This window comes from Anabrus simplex, chromosome 1 (genome assembly GCF_040414725.1).
Source record: "Anabrus simplex isolate iqAnaSimp1 chromosome 1, ASM4041472v1, whole genome shotgun sequence".
NCBI classification, from domain to species: domain Eukaryota; kingdom Metazoa; phylum Arthropoda; class Insecta; order Orthoptera; family Tettigoniidae; genus Anabrus; species Anabrus simplex.
This window is the reverse complement of record NC_090265.1, coordinates 711,286,234-711,296,620: the sequence shown is the minus strand read 5'-3', so window position 1 is coordinate 711,296,620 and position 10,387 is coordinate 711,286,234.

The following is a 10,387-nucleotide window of genomic DNA, read 5'->3' as shown; positions in this document are numbered from 1 at the left end:
TTACGACATCGCTAAAATTCTATGAAGCGATAACTGTTTATACGATGAATATTTAAAGCGAACTTAGCCAACGACACTTAGCATCAAATTTATTATGCATTCATCCATTTAATGATCTATAAGAGTGATGGATGATTGTGGGGAAAATAGCCGGAGCAATTGTTAGGTCATCCAATGAGACGCACATATTAAAAACGGTCGCCCAATATGGTGCAAGGATGAAACCACCCCTCAGGATGGTGTATATTAAAAATGGCGCCCAACTTCGGAGTAAAACTGAGGACACTCAGCCCATATTAAAAATGACGCATAATTTCGGAGCAAAACTGAGGTACCATATGTGGCGCATATTAAAAATAAAATAACGCCAAACGTTGGAACAAAAATTGAGGATACTCAGGGGCAGTATATTTTCAATATTGCAGGATACAGTAAATTGATGCCCAGCATTAAAGTAAGATTGAAGATACATTAGCCCAAATGTTGAATTGGCAATTCACTGTTGAAACATGATTGAGGATACTCGATGTGGGAGTATGGGAGAAAATAATGAAGGAGGATGGCTGAGAAAGATAATAATCAGCAGTGAGGTGAAGAATAGATGATTATTTGAGATCGGATATTTTCAGAAGATACCAAGAAGGAAAGAAGAAGTTGAGAGAAAGATAAACAATTCAAGGCTATGGAAGAAAGGCGGAAGAAGAGATGGATAAAAATGATTAAAATAGATTGTATTAATAATTTAAATAATTAATTGGTTAAGATAATGTATAATATTGTTTTCAATCATTATATTGTATTATGTCTAGATAACAGTAGATAATAGGGTAGTAATGTAAAAAAAATGCTTATTTTCAATATTTTAGATGACTGGGATGGTAGGACGGCTGATTAGCGGGGGAAGTCAGATAGTCGGTTTCCATATTGATTGAGCAATTGATATAGTTTTTAGTGAATTTAAGTCATAATTTAGAGAAATTGGAATTTTAAGAAGGTTGGATAATAGTAAGTGCAAATATGACGAGTTTGAACCAGCTTCGTTTACAATTTGAGGAATATCAGAATGAGCAGGGAGAGAAACTGCAAGGACAGGATGAGGAGATAAATAGAATGATAGAGGATGCAGAAAAGGCAAAAAGAGAACAGGAACAGAAATTTAAGGAAAAGGATGAGCAGATACACCAGATAACTGAAGAGTTAGGCAAGACAAAGGACGAACAGAAGGGAATAATAGAAATGTTAAAAGAAATAATGAGGAAACAAGAAGAGAAACAGCAAGAAATAATGAGGAAACAAGAAGAGAAACAGCAAGAAATGATGAGGAAACAAGAAGAGAAACAGCAAGAAATGATGAGGAAACAAGAAGAGAGACAGAATGAGCAATTGGAAGAAATATCTGGAAGATTTCGAGAAGAGTACCGACAGAAACAAGAAGAGTGTAATCAGAAACAAGAGGAATACCAAATAAGACAAGAAGAAAGGCATCGAAGCCAGATTGAGGAGATGAGAAGGATGGAGAAGAGGCAAGAAGAGATGATTAGAACAGGAATTGGCAAAATTGAAGAAGAAGTTTCCCAGATGAAAAACGGGATAAGCGAACTTCGAACTGAAATGATGGAAAAGATGGAGGATAAAAACAAAGAGGTCCATAATGAAATGGATAAAATTAGAGGAGAATTAGCCGAAAACAGAAATTATATCCAGGAATTGAAAGAGGATGAAATTAAGAAGCTAACGGAAAATATGGAGTCGATGAGGTTAGATTCCCAAGAAAAATGGAATCAATATGAAGAGAAGTTAAAAGACATAAATGAGAACGTAATAACAGCAAATAAAACGCTGGGAGATAATTTTATATTAGCACGTGACCATATAGGAGATGAGATGAAAATTTTAAATGAAGAGATGAAGAAGAACAAAAATGAAACGGAGAAGAGAATAATTAGAACGGAGCAGGGAATCGATGAGATGAAGAAAGAAATTCAGAATATTAGAGGTGAAATTCAAACGACAAAACTAGAAATGTCAAAGCAGTTGAATGATCAGAGAATCGTAGATATAAATATAAATGACAGGGAAGGAACACCGACAATTTAGGGCGAAACTGATCAGAGCAGTAAGGACGTTATAGTTGGAAATATTGGAAATGGAAGCCCAGCCATTATAAATATTGTAAAAACGTACGATGACAGACCCAAAAATTTTAGCAATACTGCGGCAATGTCACCAAAGAGGTTCTTGCGAGAAATGGAGGAATACTTTAAAGAGAATAGAATACCCGACGAAAAGAAACTCAGGATAATAGAAAAACACTTAGATGCAAATCCGAATTTGTGGTATCAGGCATTTAAGTATACTTTCCACGATTACGATGAGTTCAAGGTCGCATTTCTCAAACGATTTTGGAATCCGGAGATTCAACAAAACCTTAGATTGGAGTTGTATTCGAAAAGATATTCGTCGGTAGGACCAACGAGATTTAGTGATTACTTTTCGTACCAGTTTCATAGGTTCCAGGACCTAGATTCTGCACCCAGCGAATTAGAGGCGATAAAGACAATTCAAAAGCAGTTTCCTCCAGAAACTCAAAGATTATTAGCTGCTGCAAATGTGACTTCCGCAATCGAAATGGAAAGCATTTTAAGGCAGTTGGATATGACGTCGAGTCATCCGACAGCAAGAATCCATAGGAACACAAACAATCAAGAAGAAGTGAACGTAATAAATTGGGAAAACACTCAGAAGAAATCGGTATCCGAGAAAAGAGAAAATGATAGAAGCTCAAGGAAGAGAGAACTTAGTGATGATGATGAGAGGACAGGTGATCGAAACCGATGCAGATGCAGGCAGAATGGGCACGATAGTGGAAGGCAGAATGAAGAGAGACGATTTTTGCCATATCATCGACAGCCTAGTAGATTTAGAAATGAAAGAGAAAGAGGAAGTTACAGACAGAGGCCAATGTATCATGGAGCACCGATGAACAGGTACAATAATAGGGAGAATAGGAACAGACAGAATATACAGGAATTGAGAAAAGAAACTAGAGAAAAGAAAAGATGGGAAGAAGCGATCAGGGATCGAGACATCAATGGAAGTAGAGTATCTAGAAGAAAGCTGGACCAGAGTTTCGATAGAAGAATTCTGGACCAGCGGCAGCCACTGCGCATGCCCCGTGCGCTTCACTCCCTGAAGGGGCCTCTCACTTGGCAAGGCACGTGTGGAATGTTAACTACACATACTGCAAGGTCTTAATGTGAGAGGTAATTAATTCTTGAAAGGTGTGGGGGGCAAGGTGCTGTGACTGGATTTTGCTGGAGTAGCTTTCACTGGCTAAGGGGGTCAACCACATGTAGAATGAGGACAACACACTCAGAGGTCTTTATGTAAGAGGTAATTAATTTTCTTGAAAGGTTACTCTTGTGGGCAAGGTACAGTAACTATGTGGCAACTGGATTTGCTTTAATAGGTCACTTGCTGGTGAAAGCTGAACAGGATGTTAGTTTATGTAAAAAAAAATGATCCCTCACTCCTCTCTTACTAGAGGGGTGAGGGGGAAACACTAAGGAGTGCTACAGTGCAGCTGTTACTAGGCAAGATCCGCTTTCTAACTTGTTGAAGGTTATCTCTGTCACGAACAGGATGTTTATTGTAGGTTGTAATTTTGAGTGAAGGTGAACTAGTGACAAGTCCAGCCTACTGGTGAGGAGTGAAGGTGGTGGCAGGGAGTATTTAAGGAGCAGAGCACAACATGAAAACTATCATCTAGTGGGAAGAGTTCTCTACTACTACTACTTTTCTTTCCTCTTCAGTAAGTGTAAGTTTATTTAGTTTGTTAATTTTAAAAAAGATATAGCAGTTTCAACAAAATGGATATGTTAATGAAATTAAACAAAATTGCCAAGGCACCACAATTTCATAATAGAAAGTTAAGTGAGTTGCAACTTAACCATCCATTTAAGGTTAAAGCGCTGAGAGCGGTAGAAACAAGATTTGGGAGGAAAATAATCGTTGATATAGAAGGGGAAGATGAGGAGACTGTGAGTGTTTTCCTGCCGGCGCAATTCTCAAAACTTACAGCAGAAGAAATAGAAGAAATAAATTCTTTAAAAAACAACTTGAAAATGATGTACAGAGGCATGGAGAGGGGCTACCATCAAGTGTGCTTCCTACAGTAGAATGTCATCAGTTACGACATCTATTTTAACTAAGTAAGTATGCAGAGAGTATTTTCGTTCTTAATGTAATTTTTTTTCGCCGTATTCGCATAATTGTTTTGTTAATTGAAAATAGTATGTGGTGTTTCTTTTCAGGTCCGAGGTGGTAATATGATGAAGTGGAAGAAAGTTGAGATTAAACCAGGAACTGAACATCAAGCATATCCAAGCATACAGAGTCGTCGTCTTCAAGTACATCGAGAGGAGGATGTGGTCGCTACTTCACAGCCTGTTGAAGATGAAGCGGGACAACTGAGCGCACAACAAGAACAAGAAGTGAGTGCTAATTGTATTGAACTATGGAACAGAGGGGGTTCTCTTTTTAATTATACAGTATATGTGACGAACCTGAGTAAAGCTTATGAAAGCCAGCAGGAAGTGACAGCTGCTGTAGTGCGATTTCTTTTGAGTGAACTTTCAAGTAATGAACATTTTCTACTATTTCTTGGCTATAATACATTCGAAGAAATTTATAAAATTGAATTTTCCTTTTCGTCACAAAATTCAAATAACATTTCCTATTACCGTAATACATTGCTAGGGAAGCTTCAGGAGGAGTTTCCTAGCGAAGCTGTACACTGTTCACGCGATGCAGAAGGTAGTGACCTAGCTCGATGGTTATACTGTGTAATGACGGATTGTACATTCTTGATAAGTCGTTGCTACAGCAACTGCTGGACTTGTCTTGAGATTGCTGAAAAATTTAGCACCAAATCGTAATTTTTTTTTGTAGTCATGGAGTATCCTTCGAGCAGCAAACGTAGGAAACTAGACATTAATTTACAGACAGATGAAGATGCGGGTAGAATGCAAACTCATTTTGATAGAGCGTTTGAACGCATTCGCGCGTTTATGAGGGAGGTAAATGGATCAATACTAATTTCATATCGGTTCGAACCTAGCGACGAGCGAGAAGAAGCTCAGTTCAAGCTGATTGAAAATCTTAACGAGCTAGAGGAAATGCGTAATCAGATGTTAGAAATTTATTTTCACGCTCGCGCTGTTAATGGACTAACTTTTCAGATAGAAGATTTGTCTGCTTTCCAGTGTAAACAAATCGAGGAAGCTTTTCGGCGCAGAGTGTACACACTAGCGGTGGTAAATGTTAACAATGATTTCTTACTCCCCGAAGAGTTCCTAGATAAATCTTACGTGTGGTTTAATAAATACGTGAAGGAAGCACTCAAGACACAAGCATTAAAAGTAAATACCGTTCTCTGCACACAACATGTCCTTCACGATAAAATCGATAACAATTATTTTCATTCAAGGAACGCTGAAATTACTGAAGGTACTAATTTAAGAGAATGGTACAACGAACATGTAACGAGACCGATTCTGAAAAAATTATCAGAGTTCGAGGCTCGTGATTCGGGATGGTCTCTGCTACGAATTCGCGAATTGCGAATAAACATTAATAAAAATGTAGGTTTTCACGTGGGCAAGTCGCCAACTAGTCTAACGTTGCCTACAGCAATTCGAAACAAGAAAGCAGTTATTAATCTGCGGAACACACGAGATGCTTGCTTTGCGTGGAGTGTAGTTGCTGGCTTAGTTCCAGCTAAACATCATGTAGATCGCATTTCTTCTTATCCACATTATAATGCAATTTTAAATTTAAAAGACATACCAATCCCGATGGAAATGAGATACATGAGAAAATTTGAAGATCAAAACGAAATCTCCGTGAATGTATTCGGAGCGCAGTATGACGAGAACAACTGGGTGTGCATAGGACGGAATGATGACAAAAAAGAGTTTACTCTTGTACCATTGTACATTTCACATAAAACGTGTGAAAAGATCGTAGATCTTCTAATGCTTCAGATTGGCGACAGTGAGAAGTATCACTTTTGTTTGATTATCTTCCACGTCTTGTGCGCTCATCTCTTACGAAGAACCATAATAGAATTTATATTTGCAGACGGTGTTTGTCTTAATTTTCTAATAAGGAAAAATTAGCTTTGCATACTAATAACTGTATACAATTTCCGGTGGGCAAAAGTATAATGCCTTCGGATAGCGAACGGCTAGTGTACATTACCGAGTATAAGGTTAAAGAGCCAGTGCCTTTTATTGTGTATGCTGACACAGAATGCATACTGAAACCTGTGTCTACTTGTTTTCCAAGTGATGACACCTCACATTCAACTCCAATTCACGAACATGTGCCATACAGCGTAGCATATTATTTACACTATAGTTTTGACAGAGATTTGTGCTCTTTCAAACTCTATCGAGGTAGTGATTGTGTAAAATGGTTCGTAGATGAGATGTATAACTTGGTGGACACGCTTGCGCCCTATTATTTTGATACGAAACCAATGTTAGCATTAACTGTTGAGCAAGAAAATGAATTTCTTTCGTCTACATTATGTCACATATATGAGAAGGAAATTGCAGATAATGAAATTAAAGTTCGCGATCATTGTCATTTAACGGGTGTTTACAGGGGATCAGCACATCAATTGTGTAACTTACAGTATCGTAAAATTTCTATCTTGCCGGTAGCATTCCATAATTTGACAGCCTATGATGGTCATTTCATAATTAGAGAACTGCATAGGAAGGGAGGGGATGTTGTGACAAATCACAGAACGAACATTAAACTATTAGCAGTGAACATGGAACGATACAAAGGATTTTCAAACTTTATACGTTATAACCAAAGACAGTGTGTTGAACTAAGATTTATAGACACTTACAACTTTATTCCTTTTTCGCTGGACAAAATGTCGCTATTACTTAGTGACGAGTCAAAGCTTGTAACGAGACGGTATTTCACCGATGATTTACAGTTTAAACTCGCTTCTCGGAAAGGGATATTTCCATACGAATATGTTACTAGTATGGAGGTGTTAGACGACACTAGTTTACCGTCAAGGAGTTCATTCTTTAGCTCTTTAAAGGGTGAAACTGTTTCGGAAGAAAACTACGCGTTTGCTCAGCTTATTTGGAATAAGTTTAACTGTAAATCGTTGGGTGAATATTCTGATCGTTACTTGAAAATCGATACTTTACTCTTGGCCGATGTATTTGAAAACTTTAGATTGAGTGGAAAAGAGACATATGGTATTGATGCCGCTCATTTCTACACGGTACCGTCTATGGCATGGAGTGCTATGAAGAAAATAACAGCTGTCCAGCTAGAATTACTTCAGGATATCGACATGCTGCAGTTTTTCGAACGCTCCATACGCGGTGGTAATGTGCAATGCGTTACGCGGCATGCAGTAGCAAATAACAAGTACATGTTAACATACGATGAGTCCAAACCGGAATCATACATAATGTACTTTGACGTGAACAATTTGTATGGATTCGCTATGCAACAGTTTCTTCCAACGGGCGGCTTTAAATGGGTCGAAAACGTTGAGAATTTAGACATTATGAATGTAGGAGATGAAGCAGATGTTGGGTTTATGGTAGAAGTTGATTTAATCTACCCGCTAGAACTTCATGATAAACATGCCGATTATCCATTGTGTCCTGAAAAATCTACGAAACTAATGAGCACTCTTTACAACAAGGAACGGTATGTTCTTCATTATAGGCTATTAAAACAGTGTGTAGAATTAGGTATGAAAGTAGCTCGCATTTACAGAGCGATTCAGTTTAATCAGAGCGCATGGTTAAAATGCTACATTGATTTGAACACAGAGAAACGAAAGTTAGCAAAAAATGAGTTCGAGAAAAGTTTCTATAAATTAATGAATAACGCAATTTTTGGTCGTTCATTAATGAACGTAAGGAAGCTGCGCGACGTCAGATGGGTCACACAGTGGAAGGGACGTTATGGTGCTGGTACGTTGATCTCAAGAGCAAACTTCAAACGTCGTATTATAGTAGACGAACAGTGTATGGTTATCGAAATGAAGAAACTTCAAATTCATCACAATCAACCGGTTTACCTCGGTGCTACAATTTTAGATTTGTCAAAAATGAAAATGAACGATTTTCACTACAACGTTATTTTGAGAAACACAGAATCAAACTCACAACTACTCTACACTGACACCGACAGTTTAATATACAATTTTTCATTTGATATATATGAGTTTATGAAGGAAAATTCAGTTTTGTTTGATACAGGAAATTATGATGAAAATAATCCTTTCCAAATTGAAAGAAAAAATTCAGGTGAAATAGGTTTGATGAAGGATGAAAACGGTGGAAGTATTGTTGAAGAATTTGTAGGTTTGAGACCAAAGATGTATGCTATTAAGTTGTGTGAAAAAGAGAAACCTACATGTAAAGCTAAGGGTGTCAAAAAAAATGTTGTCGATCACCTTACAATTGATCAGTATAGACGTTGTCTGTATGAAGGTGAACAAGTGACCAAACTACAAGTGTGCATTACTTCCAATTCTCATTCTGTGTTCACGGTTCGTCAATACAAACTAGCACTCACAGCTAATGATGACAAAAGGTACATCACAGATAACAAAATTAATACATTACCATTTGGACATTACAGTCTTGCAGAGAAAAGAAGTATAACTAATGTATAGCTATCTTGCAAAGTAGGTTTGCTTTTTTTGTGAACACCTCCTCCACTTTGTCATCAGTTTACCCCTCTGTATGTAAAATAATGTAATTTTCTCTGAAGGTGAATATTAAGTAATAAGAGGAGAAGCTCCTATGATTACTTTAATCATTTTTTATTTTAGAGAAACTTTTGTTTCATTCTGTAATTAATGAAAAAAAAATGTAAGCTTATAGAATTTCAAACTAGATAAACATTTCACTCGCTGTTTCTTTTATTCAATGTATTGTACTGTATTTATACTTTTAAAGTACATTGCATACTATTATATTTATTTAATTATGAAAAAAAAGGAATCTTATAGAATTACACTCGCTGTTTAAGTACATTGTATACTATTGTACTAACTAGTATTGTACTGTAAGTTAATTTTCTATCATTTATATATTAAAGTGCATTGTAAACCTTTATTTAATCTTTTTTCTTTTTCGAAAAAAATAAAAACTCTACACTAGATGATCAAAAAGTTTGATTTTCTTTCAAACTATCCTGCGCAGCCTCTCCTTTTATTCCTTGTACTCTTAACTAAAGTAGGAGTAGGAGAATGAAAAAAAAGAGAACATATTTCTTTTTTACAATCAAGTTTATTGAATAGGAAACTACAGAGGTTTTTCAAAATATAAACTTCTGATTGAATTTGTAACTGCAACCACGAGGAGAGATCTGCAGAGACTGAATCTTCTACCGCCACCAGAGGAGAGTCCTGCAGAGGGGAAAAAAGAAAGAAAAATTAGTTGATAGCAGCATAAAACAGAAAAAGCAAGCAAGAAAAAAAAGAAACTATTTTTTTTCTTTACCTTAATAATTGATGAAATAGTAACTAATATCAAGCTCAGACGTCGTTGTTGTTGTTGTTGTTGATCCCACTATGAGGAGACACCTGCAGAGGAGAAAAAATAAATAAATTAGTTAGAAGCAGAATAAAACCGAAAAAACAACCAAGGAAAAAAGGATGGTATTATATCTATATTTTTTTTTCACCTTAATAATTGATGTATTAGTAGCTGATATCAAGCTCGGACGATGTCGTTGTTGTTAGCTCCTGAATCCTGACAAGCCTGGTGTAAGTTCGCCTTCAGATGATCTGGTAGATACTGCCAGAGCGCACTTAACTGATGTTGTTCGTAAATAGATAATATGTTTTCAGGGAAGAAAGCCCACTCAAATTTATTGAATCTACTCACACCTTCTTTCTTAAATTTGTTTATCACTGAACACACTATTCTCATCACACCATCTGTCGATTTTAGCCAACTATGAACTGCGTGAACGTTGAACATAGCACAGCTGCCTGAATGTCTTGCAACATGTGGTAAATGGCGCGGACAGTCAACAGGGAAACACTCGTTACGCATTGTTCTTAAATCAGGTACACCTTCTATAGTGTTCAAGTCAATTATGCATGTACGAGGATACTCTTGCAGTGCTAATAGACGTAACTCATTAACACAGTTGCACACAACCAGATATTGGTATTGTTGTTCACTGAGAAGATTGAAAAACGACGTAAGCGTGAAATCTAAATTAGGTACACTCATACCTAATAGAGCAGTAGAGAACACATTTGTAGACGAATCTATATTACAACAGGCTATCTCGTAACCTCCAGTAGGTAACCTCTGAA